Here is a 12,668-nt window from a genome sequence, read left to right on the forward strand (position 1 = left end):
TGTAAGCACACTAATAAATAAACTACCGTAACTCATGGAGTAATGCACCTACTGTAAGCACACTAATAAATAAACTACTGTAACTGATGGAGTAACGTGCCTAGTGCAAGCACACTAATAAATAAACTACCGTAACTCATGGAGTAATGCACCTACTGTAAGCACACTAATAAATAAACTACTGTAACTGATGGAGTAACGTGCCTAGTGTAAGCACACTAATAAATAAACTACCGTCACTGATGGAGTAACGTGCCTAGTGTAAACACACTAATAAATAAACTACTGTAACTGATGGAGTAACGTGCCTAGTGTAAGCACACTAATAAATAAACTACCGTAACTGATGGAGTAACGTGCCTAGTGTAAACACACTAATAAATAAACTACTGTAACTGATGGAGTAATGCACCTACTGTAAGCACACTAATAAATAAACTACCGTAACTGATGGAGTAACGTGCCTAGTGTAAACACACTAATAAATAAACTACCGTAACTGATGGAGTAATGCACCTACTGTAAGCACACTAATAAATAAACTACTGTAACTGATGGAGTAACGTGCCTAGTGTAAGCACACTAATAAATAAACTACCGTAACTGATGGAGTAATGCACCTACTGTAAGCACACTAATAAATAAACTACTGTAACTGATGGAGGAACGTGCCTAGTGTAAACACACTAATAAATAAACTACCGTAACTGATGGAGTAATGCACCTACTGTAAGCACACTAATAAATAAACTACCGTAACTGATGGAGTAATGCACCTACTGTAAGCACACTAATAAATAAACTACCGTAACTGATGGAGTAACGTGCCTAGTGTAAGCACACTAATAAATAAACTACTGTAACTGATGGAGTAACGCACCTAGTGTAAGCACACTAATAAATAAACTACCGTAACTGATGGAGTAATGCACCTACTGTAAGCACACTAATAAACTACCGTAACTCATGGAGTAATGCACCTACTGTAAGCACACTAATAAATAAACTACTGTAACTGATGGAGTAACGTACCTAGTGTAAACACACTAATAAATAAACTACCGTAACTGATGGAGTAACGTGCCTAGTGTAAGCACACTAATAAATAAACTACCGTAACTGATGGAGTAACGCACCTAGTGTAAGCACACTAATAAATAAACTACCGTAACTCATGGAGTAATGCACCTACTGTAAGCACACTAATAAATAAACTACTGTAACTGATGGAGTAACGTGCCTAGTGTAAGCACACTAATAAATAAACTACCGTAACTGATGGAGTAATGCACCAACTGTAAGCACACTAATAAATAAACTACTGTAACTGATGGAGTAACGTGCCTAGTGTAAGCACACTAATAAATAAACTACTGTAACTGATGGAGTAACGTGCCTAGTGTAAACACACTAATAAATAAACTACCGTAACTGATGGAGTAATGCACCTACTGTAAGCACACTAATAAATAAACTACCGTAACTGATGGAGTAATGCACCTACTGTAAGCACACTAATAAATAAACTACCGTAACTGATGGAGTAACGTGCCTAGTGTAAGCACACTAATAAATAAACTACTGTAACTGATGGAGTAACGTACCTAGTGTAAGCACACTAATAAATAAACTACCGTAACTCATGGAGTAATGCACCTACTGTAAGCACACTAATAAATAAACTACCGTAACTGATGGAGTAATGCACCTACTGTAAGCACACTAATAAATAAACTACTGTAACTGATGGAGTAACGTGCCTAGTGTAAACACACTAATAAATAAACTACCGTAACTGATGGAGTAATGCACCTACTGTAAGCACACTAATAAATAAACTACTGTAACTGATGGAGTAACGTGCCTAGTGTAAGCACACTAATAAATAAACTACTGTAACTGATGGAGTAACGTGCCTAGTGTAAACACACTAATAAATAAACTACCGTAACTGATGGAGTAATGCATCTACTGTAAGCACACTAATAAATAAACTACCGTAACTGATGGAGTAATGCACCTACTGTAAGCACACTAATAAATAAACTACCGTAACTGATTGAGTAACGTGCCTAGTGTAAGCACACTAATAAATAAACTACTGTAACTGATGGAGTAACGCACCTAGTGTAAGCACACTAATAAATAAACTACCGTAACTCATGGAGTAATGCACCTACTGTAAGCACACTAATAAATAAACTACCGTAACTCATGGAGTAATGCACCTACTGTAAGCACACTAATAAATAAACTACTGTAACTGATGGAGTAACGTGCCTAGTGTAAACACACAAATAAACTACCGTAACTCATGGAGTAATGCACCTACTGTAAGCACACAAATAAACTACCGTAACTGATGGAGTAACGTGCCTAGTGTAAGCACACTAATAAATAAACTACCGTAACTCATGGAGTAATGCACCTACTGTAAGCACACTAATAAATAAACTACCGTAACTGATGGAGTAACGTGCCTAGTGTAAACACACTAATAAATAAACTACCGTAACTCATGGAGTAATGCACCTACTGTAAGCACACAAATAAACTACCGTAACTGATGGAGTAACGTGCCTAGTGTAAACACACTAATAAATAAACTACTGTAACTGATGGAGTAACGTGCCTAGAGTAAACACACTAATAAATAAACTACCGTAACTGATGGAGTAATGCACCTACTGTAAGCACACTAATAAATAAACTACCGTAACTGATGGAGTAATGCACCTACTGTAAGCACACTAATAAATAAACTACCGTAACTGATGGAGTAACGTGCCTAGTGTAAGCACACTAATAAATAAACTACTGTAACTGATGGAGTAACGCACCTAGTGTAAGCACACTAATAAATAAACTACCGTAACTGATGGAGTAATGCACCTACTGTAAGCACACTAATAAATAAACTACCGTAACTGATGGAGTAATGCACCTACTGTAAGCACACTAATAAATAAACTAACGTAACTGATGGAGTAACGTGCCTAGTGTAAGCACACTAATAAATAAACTACTGTAACTGATGGAGTAACGCACCTAGTGTAAGCACACTAATAAATAAACTACCGTAACTGATGGAGTAATGCACCTACTGTAAGCACACTAATAAATAAACTACCGTAACTCATGGAGTAATGCACCTACTGTAAGCACACTAATAAATAAACTACTGTAACTGATGGAGTAACGTGCCTAGTGTAAACACACTAATAAATAAACTACCGTAACTGATGGAGTAACGTGCCTAGTGTAAGCACATTAATAAATAAACTACCGTAACTGATGGAGTAACGCACCTAGTGTAAGCACACTAATAAATAAACTACCGTAACTCATGGAGTAATGCACCTACTGTAAGCACACTAATAAATAAACTACCATAACTGATGGAGTAACGCACCTAGTGTAAGCACACTAATAAATAAACTACCGTAACTCATGGAGTAATGCACCTACTGTAAGCACACTAATAAATAAACTACTGTAACTGATGGAGTAAAGTGCCTAGTGTAAGCACACTAATAAATAAACTACCGTAACTGATGGAGTAATGCACCTACTGTAAGCACACTAATAAATAAACTACTGTAACTGATGGAGTAACGTGCCTAGTGTAAGCACACTAATAAATAAACTACCGTAACTGATGGAGTAATGCACCTACTGTAAGCACACTAATAAATAAACTACTGTAACTGATGGAGTAACGCACCTAGTGTAAGCACACTAATAAATAAACTACTGTAACTGATGGAGTAATGCACCTACTGTAAGCACACTAATAAATAAACTACCGTAACTGATGGAGTAACGTGCCTAGTGTAAGCACACTAATAAATAAACTACCGTAACTCATGGAGTAATGCACCTACTGTAAGCACACTAATAAATAAACTACCGTAACTGATGGAGTAACGTGCCTAGTGTAAGCACACTAATAAATAAACTACCGTAACTCATGGAGTAATGCACCTACTGTAAGCACACTAATAAATAAACTACTGTAACTGATGGAGTAACGTGCCTAGTGTAAGCACACTAATAAATAAACTACCGTAACTCATGGAGTAATGCACCTACTGTAAGCACACTAATAAATAAACTACTGTAACTGATGGAGTAACGTGCCTAGTGTAAGCACACTAATAAATAAACTACCGTAACTGATGGAGTAACGTGCCTAGTGTAAACACACTAATAAATAAACTACTGTAACTGATGGAGTAACGTGCCTAGTGTAAGCACACTAATAAATAAACTACCGTAACTGATGGAGTAACGTGCCTAGTGTAAACACACTAATAAATAAACTACTGTAACTGATGGAGTAATGCACCTACTGTAAGCACACTAATAAATAAACTACCGTAACTGATGGAGTAACGTGCCTAGTGTAAACACACTAATAAATAAACTACCGTAACTGATGGAGTAATGCACCTACTGTAAGCACACTAATAAATAAACTACTGTAACTGATGGAGTAACGTGCCTAGTGTAAGCACACTAATAAATAAACTACCGTAACTGATGGAGTAATGCACCTACTGTAAGCACACTAATAAATAAACTACTGTAACTGATGGAGTAACGTGCCTAGTGTAAACACACTAATAAATAAACTACCGTAACTGATGGAGTAATGCACCTACTGTAAGCACACTAATAAATAAACTACCGTAACTGATGGAGTAATGCACCTACTGTAAGCACACTAATAAATAAACTACCGTAACTGATGGAGTAACGTGCCTAGTGTAAGCACACTAATAAATAAACTACTGTAACTGATGGAGTAACGCACCTAGTGTAAGCACACTAATAAATAAACTACCGTAACTGATGGAGTAATGCACCTACTGTAAGCACACAAAAACTACCGTAACTCATGGAGTAATGCACCTACTGTAAGCACACTAATAAATAAACTACTGTAACTGATGGAGTAACGTACCTAGTGTAAACACACTAATAAATAAACTACCGTAACTGATGGAGTAACGTGCCTAGTGTAAGCACACTAATAAATAATCTACCGTAACTGATGGAGTAACGCACCTAGTGTAAGCACACTAATAAATAAACTACCGTAACTCATGGAGTAATGCACCTACTGTAAGCACACTAATAAATAAACTACTGTAACTGATGGAGTAACGTGCCTAGTGTAAGCACACTAATAAATAAACTACCGTAACTGATGGAGTAATGCACCAACTGTAAGCACACTAATAAATAAACTACTGTAACTGATGGAGTAACGTGCCTAGTGTAAGCACACTAATAAATAAACTACCGTAACTGATGGAGTAATGCACCTACTGTAAGCACACTAATAAATAAACTACCGTAACTGATGGAGTAATGCACCTACTGTAAGCACACTAATAAATAAACTACCGTAACTCATGGAGTAATGCACCTACTGTAAGCACACTAATAAATAAACTACCGTAACTCATGGAGTAATGCACCTACTGTAAGCACACTAATAAATAAACTACTGTAACTGATGGAGTAACGTGCCTAGTGTAAACACACTAATAAATAAACTACCGTAACTCATGGAGTAATGCACCTACTGTAAGCACACAAATAAACTACCGTAACTGATGGAGTAACGTGCCTAGTGTAAGCACACTAATAAATAAACTACCGTAACTCATGGAGTAATGCACCTACTGTAAGCACACAAATAAACTACCGTAACTGATGGAGTAACGTGCCTAGTGTAAACACACTAATAAATAAACTACTGTAACTGATGGAGTAATGCACCTACTGTAAACACACTAATAAATAAACTACCGTAACTGATGGAGTAACGTGCCTAGTGTAAGCACACTAATAAATAAACTACCGTAACTCATGGAGTAATGCACCTACTGTAAGCACACTAATAAATAAACTACCGTAACTGATGGAGTAACGTGCCTAGTGTAAGCACATTAATAAATAAACTACCGTAACTCATGGAGTAATGCACCTACTGTAAGCACACTAATAAATAAACTACTGTAACTGATGGAGTAACGTGCCTAGTGTAAGCACACTAATAAATAAACTACCGTAACTGATGGAGTAACGTGCCTAGTGTAAACACACTAATAAATAAACTACTGTAACTGATGGAGTAACGTGCCTAGTGTAAGCACACTAATAAATAAACTACCGTAACTGATGGAGTAACGTGCCTAGTGTAAACACACTAATAAATAAACTACTGTAACTGATGGAGTAATGCACCTACTGTAAGCACACTAATAAATAAACTACTGTAACTGATGGAGTAACGTGCCTAGTGTAAGCACACTAATAAATAAACTACCGTAACTGATGGAGTAACGTGCCTAGTGTAAGCACACTAATAAATAAACTACCGTAACTGATGGAGTAACGTGCCTAGTGTAAGCACACTAATAAATAAACTACCGTAACTCATGGAGTAATGCACCTACTGTAAGCACACTAATAAATAAACTACTGTAACTGATGGAGTAACGTGCCTAGTGTAAGCACACTAATAAATAAACTACCGTAACTGATGGAGTAATGCACCTACTGTAAGCACACTAATAAATAAACTACTGTAACTGATGGAGTAACGTGCCTAGTGTAAACACACTAATAAATAAACTACCGTAACTGATGGAGTAATGCACCTACTGTAAGCACACTAATAAATAAACTACCGTAACTGATGGAGTAATGCACCTACTGTAAGCACACTAATAAATAAACTACCGTAAGTGATGGAGTAACGTGCCTAGTGTAAGCACACTAATAAATAAACTACTGTAACTGATGGAGTAACGCACCTAGTGTAAGCACACTAATAAATAAACTACCGTAACTCATGGAGTAATGCACCTACTGTAAGCACACTAATAAATAAACTACCGTAACTCATGGAGTAATGCACCTACTGTAAGCACACTAATAAATAAACTACTGTAACTGATGGAGTACGTGCCTAGTGTAAACACACTAATAAATAAACTACCGTAACTCATGGAGTAATGCACCTACTGTAAGCACACAAATAAACTACCGTAACTGATGGAGTAACGTGCCTAGTGTAAGCACACTAATAAATAAACTACCGTAACTCATGGAGTAATGCACCTACTGTAAGCACACTAATAAATAAACTACCGTAACTGATGGAGTAACGTGCCTAGTGTAAACACACTAATAAATAAACTACTGTAACTGATGGAGTAATGCACCTACTGTAAGCACACTAATAAATAAACTACCGTAACTGATGGAGTAACGTGCCTAGTGTAAACACACTAATAAATAAACTACCATAACTCATGGAGTAATGCACCTACTGTAAGCACACTAATAAATAAACTACCGTAACTGATGGAGTAACGTGCCTAGTGTAAGCACACTAATAAATAAACTACCGTAGCTCATGGAGTAATGCACCTACTGTAAGCACACTAATAAATAAACTACCGTAACTGATGGAGTAACGTGCCTAGTGTAAGCACACTAATAAATAAACTACCGTAACTCATGGAGTAATGCACCTACTGTAAGCACACTAATAAATAAACTACTGTAACTGATGGAGTAACGTGCCTAGTGTAAGCACACTAATAAATAAAGTACCGTAACTGATGGAGTAACGTGCCTAGTGTAAACACACTAATAAATAAACTACTGTAACTGATGGAGTAACGTGCCTAGTGTAAGCACACTAATAAATAAACTACCGTAACTGATGGAGTAACGTGCCTAGTGTAAACACACTAATAAATAAACTACTGTAACTGATGGAGTAATGCACCTACTGTAAGCACACTAATAAATAAACTACCGTAACTGATGGAGTAACGTGCCTAGTGTAAGCACACTAATAAATAAACTACCGTAACTCATGGAGTAATGCACCTACTGTAAGAACACTAATAAATAAACTACTGTAACTGATGGAGTAACGTGCCTAGTGTAAGCACACTAATAAATAAACTACCGTAACTGATGGAGTAATGCACCTACTGTAAGCACACTAATAAATAAACTACTGTAACTGATGGAGTAACGTGCCTAGTGTAAGCACACTAATAAATAAACTACCGTAACTCATGGAGTAATGCACCTACTGTAAGCACACTAATAAACTACCGTAACTGATGGAGTAACGTGCCTAGTGTAAACACACTAATAAATAAACTACCGTAACTGATGGAGTAACGTGCCTAGTGTAAACACACTAATAAATAAACTACTGTAACTGATGGAGTAATGCACCTACTGTAAGCACACTAATAAATAAACTACCGTAACTGATGGAGTAACGTGCCTAGTGTAAACACACTAATAAATAAACTACCGTAACTCATGGAGTAATGCACCTACTGTAAGCACACTAATAAATAAACTACCGTAACTGATGGAGTAACGTGCCTAGTGTAAGCACACTAATAAATAAACTACCGTAACTCATGGAGTAACGTGCCTAGTGTAAGCACACTAATAAATAAACTACCGTAACTCATGGAGTAATGCACCTACTGTAAGCACACTAATAAATAAACTACTGTAACTGATGGAGTAACGTGCCTAGTGTAAGCACACTAATAAATAAAGTACCGTAACTGATGGAGTAACGTGCCTAGTGTAAACACACTAATAAATAAACTACTGTAACTGATGGAGTAACGTGCCTAGTGTAAGCACACTAATAAATAAACTACCGTAACTGATGGAGTAACGTGCCTAGTGTAAACACACTAATAAATAAACTACTGTAACTGATGGAGTAATGCACCTACTGTAAGCACACTAATAAATAAACTACCGTAACTGATGGAGTAACGTGCCTAGTGTAAGCACACTAATAAATAAACTACCGTAACTCATGGAGTAATGCACCTACTGTAAGAACACTAATAAATAAACTACTGTAACTGATGGAGTAACGTGCCTAGTGTAAGCACACTAATAAATAAACTACCGTAACTGATGGAGTAATGCACCTACTGTAAGCACACTAATAAATAAACTACTGTAACTGATGGAGTAACGTGCCTAGTGTAAGCACACTAATAAATAAACTACCGTAACTCATGGAGTAATGCACCTACTGTAAGCACACTAATAAACTACCGTAACTGATGGAGTAACGTGCCTAGTGTAAACACACTAATAAATAAACTACCGTAACTGATGGAGTAACGTGCCTAGTGTAAACACACTAATAAATAAACTACTGTAACTGATGGAGTAATGCACCTACTGTAAGCACACTAATAAATAAACTACCGTAACTGATGGAGTAACGTGCCTAGTGTAAACACACTAATAAATAAACTACCGTAACTCATGGAGTAATGCACCTACTGTAAGCACACTAATAAATAAACTACCGTAACTGATGGAGTAACGTGCCTAGTGTAAGCACACTAATAAATAAACTACCGTAACTCATGGAGTAATGCACCTACTGTAAGCACACTAATAAATAAACTACCGTAACTGATGGAGTAACGTGCCTAGTGTAAGCACACTAATAAATAAACTACCGTAACTCATGGAGTAATGCACCTACTGTAAGCACACTAATAAATAAACTACTGTAACTGATGGAGTAACGTGCCTAGTGTAAGCACACTAATAAATAAACTACCGTAACTCATGGAGTAATGCACCTACTGTAAGCACACTAATAAATAAACTACTGTAACTGATGGAGTAACGTGCCTAGTGTAAGCACACTAATAAATAAACTACCGTAACTGATGGAGTAACGTGCCTAGTGTAAACACACTAATAAATAAACTACTGTAACTGATGGAGTAACGTGCCTAGTGTAAGCACACTAATAAATAAACTACCGTAACTGATGGAGTAACGTGCCTAGTGTAAACACACTAATAAATAAACTACTGTAACTGATGGAGTAATGCACCTACTGTAAGCACACTAATAAATAAACTACCGTAACTGATGGAGTAACGTGCCTAGTGTAAACACACTAATAAATAAACTACCGTAACTGATGGAGTAATGCACCTACTGTAAGCACACTAATAAATAAACTACTGTAACTGATGGAGTAACGTGCCTAGTGTAAGCACACTAATAAATAAACTACCGTAACTGATGGAGTAATGCACCTACTGTAAGCACACTAATAAATAAACTACTGTAACTGATGGAGTAACGTGCCTAGTGTAAACACACTAATAAATAAACTACCGTAACTGATGGAGTAATGCACCTACTGTAAGCACACTAATAAATAAACTACCGTAACTGATGGAGTAATGCACCTACTGTAAGCACACTAATAAATAAACTACCGTAACTGATGGAGTAACGTGCCTAGTGTAAGCACACTAATAAATAAACTACTGTAACTGATGGAGTAACGCACCTAGTGTAAGCACACTAATAAATAAACTACCGTAACTGATGGAGTAATGCACCTACTGTAAGCACACAAAAACTACCGTAACTCATGGAGTAATGCACCTACTGTAAGCACACTAATAAATAAACTACTGTAACTGATGGAGTAACGTACCTAGTGTAAACACACTAATAAATAAACTACCGTAACTGATGGAGTAACGTGCCTAGTGTAAGCACACTAATAAATAATCTACCGTAACTGATGGAGTAACGCACCTAGTGTAAGCACACTAATAAATAAACTACCGTAACTCATGGAGTAATGCACCTACTGTAAGCACACTAATAAATAAACTACTGTAACTGATGGAGTAACGTGCCTAGTGTAAGCACACTAATAAATAAACTACCGTAACTGATGGAGTAATGCACCAACTGTAAGCACACTAATAAATAAACTACTGTAACTGATGGAGTAACGTGCCTAGTGTAAGCACACTAATAAATAAACTACCGTAACTGATGGAGTAATGCACCTACTGTAAGCACACTAATAAATAAACTACCGTAACTGATGGAGTAATGCACCTACTGTAAGCACACTAATAAATAAACTACCGTAACTCATGGAGTAATGCACCTACTGTAAGCACACTAATAAATAAACTACCGTAACTCATGGAGTAATGCACCTACTGTAAGCACACTAATAAATAAACTACTGTAACTGATGGAGTAACGTGCCTAGTGTAAACACACTAATAAATAAACTACCGTAACTCATGGAGTAATGCACCTACTGTAAGCACACAAATAAACTACCGTAACTGATGGAGTAACGTGCCTAGTGTAAGCACACTAATAAATAAACTACCGTAACTCATGGAGTAATGCACCTACTGTAAGCACACAAATAAACTACCGTAACTGATGGAGTAACGTGCCTAGTGTAAACACACAAATAAACTACTGTAACTGATGGAGTAATGCACCTACTGTAAACACACTAATAAATAAACTACCGTAACTGATGGAGTAACGTGCCTAGTGTAAGCACACTAATAAATAAACTACCGTAACTCATGGAGTAATGCACCTACTGTAAGCACACTAATAAATAAACTACCGTAACTGATGGAGTAACGTGCCTAGTGTAAGCACACAAATAAACTACCGTAACTCATGGAGTAATGCACCTACTGTAAGCACACTAATAAATAAACTACTGTAACTGATGGAGTAACGTGCCTAGTGTAAGCACACTAATAAATAAACTACCGTAACTGATGGAGTAACGTGCCTAGTGTAAACACACTAATAAATAAACTACTGTAACTGATGGAGTAACGTGCCTAGTGTAAGCACACTAATAAATAAACTACCGTAACTGATGGAGTAACGTGCCTAGTGTAAACACACTAATAAATAAACTACTGTAACTGATGGAGTAATGCACCTACTGTAAGCACACTAATAAATAAACTACTGTAACTGATGGAGTAACGTGCCTAGTGTAAGCACACTAATAAATAAACTACCGTAACTGATGGAGTAACGTGCCTAGTGTAAGCACACTAATAAATAAACTACCGTAACTGATGGAGTAACGTGCCTAGTGTAAGCACACTAATAAATAAACTACCGTAACTCATGGAGTAATGCACCTACTGTAAGCACACTAATAAATAAACTACTGTAACTGATGGAGTAACGTGCCTAGTGTAAGCACACTAATAAATAAACTACCGTAACTGATGGAGTAATGCACCTACTGTAAGCACACTAATAAATAAACTACTGTAACTGATGGAGTAACGTGCCTAGTGTAAACACACTAATAAATAAACTACCGTAACTGATGGAGTAATGCACCTACTGTAAGCACACTAATAAATAAACTACCGTAACTGATGGAGTAATGCACCTACTGTAAGCACACTAATAAATAAACTACCGTAAGTGATGGAGTAACGTGCCTAGTGTAAGCACACTAATAAATAAACTACTGTAACTGATGGAGTAACGCACCTAGTGTAAGCACACTAATAAATAAACTACCGTAACTCATGGAGTAATGCACCTACTGTAAGCACACTAATAAATAAACTACCGTAACTCACGGAGTAATGCACCTACTGTAAGCACACTAATAAATAAACTACTGTAACTGATGGAGTACGTGCCTAGTGTAAACACACTAATAAATAAACTACCGTAACTCATGGAGTAATGCACCTACTGTAAGCACACAAATAAACTACCGTAACTGATGGAGTAACGTGCCT

General features: G+C 36.7%; 1 protein-coding gene across 4 annotated transcripts in view; it reads right to left on the reverse strand.

Annotated features, from left to right (window-relative positions):
- Positions 1 to 12,668, reverse strand: part of si:ch73-103b11.2 (trichohyalin) — a 299,632-nt gene that overhangs the window by 124,225 nt on the left and 162,739 nt on the right. The window lies entirely within an intron of this gene.

This window comes from Neoarius graeffei, chromosome 5, assembly GCF_027579695.1.
Source record: "Neoarius graeffei isolate fNeoGra1 chromosome 5, fNeoGra1.pri, whole genome shotgun sequence".
NCBI lineage: Eukaryota > Metazoa > Chordata > Actinopteri > Siluriformes > Ariidae > Neoarius > Neoarius graeffei.